This window comes from Sinocyclocheilus rhinocerous, unplaced genomic scaffold (assembly GCF_001515625.1).
Source record: "Sinocyclocheilus rhinocerous isolate Xijiao unplaced genomic scaffold, SAMN03320098_v1.1 scaffold451, whole genome shotgun sequence".
Lineage (NCBI taxonomy): Eukaryota > Metazoa > Chordata > Actinopteri > Cypriniformes > Cyprinidae > Sinocyclocheilus > Sinocyclocheilus rhinocerous.
This window is the reverse complement of record NW_015657491.1, coordinates 492,123-499,126: the sequence shown is the minus strand read 5'-3', so window position 1 is coordinate 499,126 and position 7,004 is coordinate 492,123.

Below are 7,004 nucleotides of genomic sequence, written 5' to 3'. Positions count from 1 at the left end.
CCCCCAAAAAAATGCAAATTCCTGAAACGAACATTTAAATCGTAGTTAATTTAGATTTTTGAACATCTATCTAATCTAGTGCTGTGGTGTCTCTGTCCACAAGATGACGCTGTTTGTCCATTTAAGTTGAGGGAAAATCCTAAAGGCTAAAGTTGGCCTAAATTTCTTTTCTTACAGCGCGGCATTACATTTCCATCATATGACACGAAGCACATGTTAACTGCATCGGGAAATTGAAAACATAATATAAAATAAAAGTAGCCCAATGTGCAGTGGAAAAAAGGTCAATTATAATTTTAATTAAAAATAAAATAATAACTTAAGCATAGTTTTGCTGTAGTTGCTGCGTAACAAGTGAAGGCAATAAAACCACACTCGCATACATTCATCAACGAAAAATAGGCATTTTTTTAACTCAAAGAGTATATTTCTCATGGTTGGGACAGATTGTCACGTGTGTTTTTTTAAAATCCATTTTATACAATTAATGATAATGTAATATATGATGACCATAACAATGGTTTCATGAACTGTTCTGTTTCATGATTGTGTAACTGTTTGAATTTCACTGAGTAAAACCTATAATTTTAAAGACTATTATAGGAGTTTAAATAGCCTTTAATAGGTAGGTTCCCCTTGTGACAACCTTGTGTTTAATGAACTGGATCTTGTTTCCTGGGCAATAACAGTGGAAACGTTCAATAGCTGTTTTGAAGCCAAGACTTTGAGGTATGTCTATACAGAAATAAACCTACCCTGAGAAATATTCACTGGAGTAAAAGTAAGCTTTCCCCCATCGCTTTACAAAAAAACTGACAGTGAGCAATAATTTATGTGGGCAGAAAATGTTTTTGCATCATATTTTGGCGAATTATTTCACTCTGTGGTAAATTTTATAGTGGCTTATAACATTACACAATCCTCAATAAATTTCGTCTAACAGTTGGGGGGACAATAAACATAAAATTTCTCAAGAGCGATTTTTGAAGGGGACACAAATAATACAGCTTGGTGTTAAAGAATTAAATAATAGCCCCTACAAATACAACTCATTATATACACTATAACTGCTTTCAGTTTAAGTGCCGGCGATGCAGTGTTGCCAGATATTGATCCTAAAACAAATTATTTCCAATCTTTTGAAAATAAGATAAGATAAAGATATCGCTGATTCTAAACTGCAACTTGCTACTTTATTAATTTTCTAAAGTGTTAAATTTAGTGGATAAGACAAGTCCAAAAACGCTTAGGCTATAATAGCTAGATCTGGCAACCTGCGCCCGCGCCCTCACTCACTCACAACTCTCTCAAGAGGCTCAACTCTTCACTCCGCCAGCGTCTCGCAGCGATTATTTTTATACCAGGGATGCTAAACATTCTTGCAAACTGTCTAAACTGAATTATACATGTCATGCAGGCATTCATATGAGGAGTTTAACAGCAAATTAGTCATTAAAAGAACAAATGTTATTTTTGAACATGAAAAAATGTACGGAGGTCCGGACCTGCAGGCCTCAAAGCTGGTTACGGGCCTGGTAGCGCCGAGACAGCGCTCGTGTCCGTTGTAGACATTACTCTCCGTCACAGTGTTGCCAAGTCCGCGGTTTTCCCGTGGAATTGGGCTACTTTATCCCTGTTGCCATGTTGTTTTTCATGTCGGCGGGTTGAAGCGACCCCAATAACGTGTATTTTAGCCCCCGGAATGCGATTTTTACCGGGGGACCCCTCAAAACGCGTTAGTTTGGGCTAGTTTTGGGTAGCAAGTGGGAGGGTTTTGTTGTCAAAAACCTGGCAACCCTTTCAGTCAAGCAGGAAATGTTATTATTGCTAACATAGGGACTCATCGAAAAATACATTGGCATCATCTGTATTAAAGAGAAATTAATCACTTCATCTGATGTTTAAGTGAATAAAACAGTTTTGACAGCCTTGGAGTTCCACAACTATTGACTTCTCTCTCCCCTGACTTGTGTGTGTGTTAATAATTATATATATATATATATATATATATAGGCACTTGAGGTTCTGCTATATTGTGCATATGAAGTAATTTTTTCTAAGCATGTAATGTTTTATTTTATTATCAAGTTTTTTAATCTCTGGAAAAATTAGTTGAATATAAAGTTATAAGATAAATTTCAACTCTTCATTGTGCCTAATAACTTCCTTTACAGCATATTTATACAGCTTATTGTATTTCTTAAGTAATCGAGCAAGGTTGAAGACAGTCACCCGAGACCACCTTTTTGCACTTGCATATGTGTTATCTTAAAGCGACACTTCACCCTAACATGAAAGATAAAAAAAAAATGTATAGACTTTTTTTTAGTCTATACAATGTAACTCAAAGGGGCTTAATGTTATTTTAGACTCTGTGAACGACATAGTAAACAATGACTTTTTATTTCTGGGTGAACTATCCCTTTAACAAAAGCTATGCTATCTATGAATATGGATCTCATATTGCCACATGAATTGTGTTAGCTGACATTCCTGCCGCTTATTTAATGCCAGACATCCAGGTTGTTACTTTTAACCAATGAGATGCGGTTTCAAATTCCATCAGCAATAACTCTCTTAAGATTCCCCAGACGACTCAATTCGATTTGTACATTTTTCGAATGACATAAGTGCATATCTGAATGATGTTTTTCAGATCAAGTGTTGCCGATCAACAGCACAGATAAGTGTATCATCTCTCAGCCAGCGTGTATAATAGCCCGTCTTCCATTAGTTAGCGAGGCCAGCGATACTTCATTTCATTATCTGTTTAGGCTAGCGGAGGAGCGCGCTGCTGATAAACCGGGGGATTGTGAGGGTGATTACTTTATCATTGTGCTGCCTCTATTCATGTGTGAGTCAGCTGGCTGCTCGAGTTTCTGCGCTGCCTTGTCTCTCGGACCCTCATGAGTTTCCTTCTCTGTGTTTTAAACAAGGCGAGGACAGAAGAGTGGCCATTCTCTTCACAGGCGCGCATGAATAGCTGGCAGTGTTCAGTGCTCTTAAATGGCTCTCCTCAGTGTCAGGTTTAGGGATCTCTCTTCAGTGTGACACTGAGAAGGAGTATTTTCCTTTTGCAGACCTAGAGATTCCAGCTGATAATATGGCATTGTCAGGGCTCATCCCCGCTCTTTGAATAACTCCAGTGTCCTGAAGGAGTCAGATGCAGTGCAGAGCGGCCCATCACTTCTTAAGGCACGGTCAGAAGGAACAGGAAGGCCACATGAGTCTCTGAACGTTACTGTTACTTCCACTGGAAAGAAAATCACAGATGAAATCTCTCTACAGTCTCAGTTGCTTCTCCTAGAAGGCAGAGGAAGTCTCCTGAGAATCAAAACTCAACAATCTCATGTGTGCCTTCTGCAGAGTTTTAGAGGAGATTTATTAATATGTCCAAAAGTCTAGAATCCAAAATTTCATTTGAAATTATTTCCCTTTTTTTTTTTTTTTCCAACATCAACATGTCTGGCCATAAAGTTCAGGCCGTAAAATGTCATGTGGTGCAACTTTCCCCCAAAATTAAATAATATTTATGAATTAATAATTTATGATATTGGTTTTATGATCAGTTGGAATGCATTATGTAAAATTAAGACCACCAATATTTATATATATTTATATACCATTCAAAAGTTTGGGGTTAGTAAAAATTATATATTTTTTTTAAAGAAATTAATAGTTTTATTCAGCAAGGATGCTTTAAATTGATCAAAAATGTTAATGTTACAAGATATTTCTATGTCAAATAAATGCTATTCCAAAAAAAAACCCAAAATAAATAAATACGCACCAATACCGTTTTTAACATTGAAAATAATATGAAATGTTTCTTGAGCAGCAAATCGGCATATTAGAATGATTTCTGAAGGATCATGTGACATGTGAAAATTCATGTGAAAATTCAGCTTTACATCACAGAAATAAATTACATTTTAAAATATATTCAAATAGAAAACAGCTATTTTGAATGAAAATATTATTTCATAATATTACTGTTTTTACTGTATTTTTGATACATTTTAAGGGCCTTCAGGGGGTTGAAGCTTTCATTTGGTTGGTCACACCATCAGAAATAAATTGCACTCTGGTAATCACTTAAAATGAAGAAGAAGTATTTAATATTCTGCACTATTTCTGGTGTCTAATCAAATCTTTGTACAGGGTCAGATGCTCCAGCTTCAATTGAAGCACAAGATTCTCTTTGGATCAATCCAAATCATGCTGGAGAACACCGTTTATTTATTTATTTATTTTATTATTTTTTTCAATTCAATATTTCACAGATTATGTTGATAATATAACATGTAATAAAAAAAATAATGTATGAAAAATATTAAACCAGCAAAATAGAAGCATTTACTGTACATTTATGAAATGATGTGACATTGATGTGAGAAAGTCATTATATAATCAATCCAGACGGGCTGATGCACTTGCCAGGCTTGTGTTTATCAGGGAATTATTTGCGCTCGTGGCTGATTTTAGTAGCGCTTCAGGCCTGGCACGGGAGCAAGAGAAGTGTGTGAGTGTATGCGTGTGAGCGCTCATAAAATTAGAGAGTCTCACACTCTCTCTCTCTCTTGGCCAGTGTTGGGTTACCTAGACCAAACACGTTGCAATATTTTAGAGTGTCTACTTTCACCACCCTAGTAATGATGGATGCCCCCAGGTCCTAGGGTGCTGTATGAGTGTGTGTGTGTGTGTTATAGGAGAGGTCTGACCTCTCTCACACTGAACACAATTGAAAGTGGCACTGTAATGTGAGCAGAAGGGCCTGTGGGTGATCTTGGCCCACTGGCCATATCTGAGTGAGAAAGCCCCCTTTATAACTTTCAGAGACCTTAAAGTTCAACACTCAAATGCTACAGCTGTTTTCATGTCTACTTGTTTTTGATCTTACAAAGACCTGTTATGGGTCCAGATGCTTGCAAGATAAGTGAATGTGTTTCATCCAACTAAATCAAACTAAAAATGAAATAATTGACAAAGCAACACAAAATCAGACAAGTTTTTATTCAACAAAAGCATGTAGTGAAAAGAAAACCGTCCCATAAATGTATTATTGTTTAAAGTTTCCATTGTATGGAAAAAAGCAGCATGAGCATTCTTCAAAATATCTCCATTTGTGTTCCTCAGACATTTGTTCGATCAACAAGAGAGGATCCCTGCAGACCCTCACGACTGTGTGAATGTCAATTATTGAAAATCTACAAATTATTTTAACAAATATTGCATCGTTGCATCGCACTGCGTAAACATAAAACCATGTCTGCATTTGTGATCGGAGAAATGACAAACTACAAGCGCTACTCTACACTGCTCAAACCTCGCGTTTGAATCGTCAGTGGCAAATAATCCTTTAAATGAAAACGTACTTACAGTCTGAGTCAGAACAGCCGCATTGTATACTCTTCCAGGATCAGGAAACAGTCCTCCATAAAATGTGCTGCACACATCTGAATATTTGGGTTGAACTGTTCTGGAACAGTGTTGTAAATACAACTTAACCACTGATTTCTAGTCGTGTCCTCTTTTGGAAGACCAAACAAAGTAGTTTCACTTTCACAACGAAACACACGGCGGGCTTGAGTGAGCGGCGGCCACATGTGACGACCCCAGGCTGGACTCGAGCACACACACACAGATATATATATGTATATATGTCCTATTAAGATTTGATACTACAAGTGCACATTTAATAAAATTAAGCGCATTTCTCTTTTGTGAGGAACTTTTTATTTGTTCTTTATCGTGGAGAGTCTTATTCACCTTTAACCCTTATATAGATTTGGAACTAATTTGGTGTCTAAATGTTAAAAGAATACTCTTTCTTTAACCCAAAACGCTACATGCTACATTGCTTTCAGTTTCATCATATCACTTTAATCAGAGCACATAAGTTCACAATCATCGATATATGCTTGAACTGAGCCTGAATGATCTAGTCAGAGCTCTGTATGGTGACAAACGTTTCTCAGTAGAAATCTCTGCACTCCAGCCATCTCCAAACTCTCGGGCTACTTTGTAAAAGCCATTAAATTTGATTAAACTAATATATATGAAGCTTCACGTAAGCAAGAAACCTGTGGGAAAATCATATTTTGCTTGGTATGTTGTGCATTCATTTTAATGGCGGTTTGATTAAATTGGGCCCATTGTCATACCAGCGGAGAAGAGCAGCTACAGCCCCTTTGTTCTGCGTCCACACTGAGAGGCTTGTCCACAGCTCTTATCAATGAGACTGATTTGATTATGAGCACATAAGAGCGAGAGCAGTTCTCATGTTTATGGTGTGCTCAGCAGCCCACGGCACAATGTCAGCCTGTCTGCGGGGCAGTTCATGAAGAGGCTTCATTCTCTGAACTGGAGTCATGCTTGCACAACCTATTTCCTTTATCTGTGATTTAATTGTGTTTGCTGGAGCTCGTGTGTGTATGTCTAGACCTTTGTCCCGGCCACAACTGAGCTGAGCTGAGCCATAGGAAACGTATAAACGCACACTCATTGCCCTCAGAAATACACATTAAAGGGATAATTCACTGAAAAATAAAGAACAAAATGACTTTCTCTCATATGTAAAACAGAAGTAAACGTTTTGAAGAAGGTTCACGCTGCTCTTTTCAGAAGGGCATGATAAAATGGCGTACGGTGTCATTCACATCAAATTTGGCCTGATCTATCTTGTTCATCAAGTTTGAATGGCCATCTTACGGATGAGATTTCATAAGAAGATTATTGATAGGGCCTAGTCTCTATGTGTGTTGTATTGAAAGAGCAACTATTTTGTTGAACTATTAAACCACTATCTATTTGCTGTGTTTGGAGCAAAATGTGAAGCTTATATTGTGTGTCATAATCAGTAGAAACATCAGTATGAATGAAAACAATCCCTGTAGAGAGCCAGTATCAAATTACCAGGAAACATAGTCAAACAGAAGCCAATCTAACAAGATAATCTCTATTATATATACTGTACATACATATGTGTATTTCATTCACATATC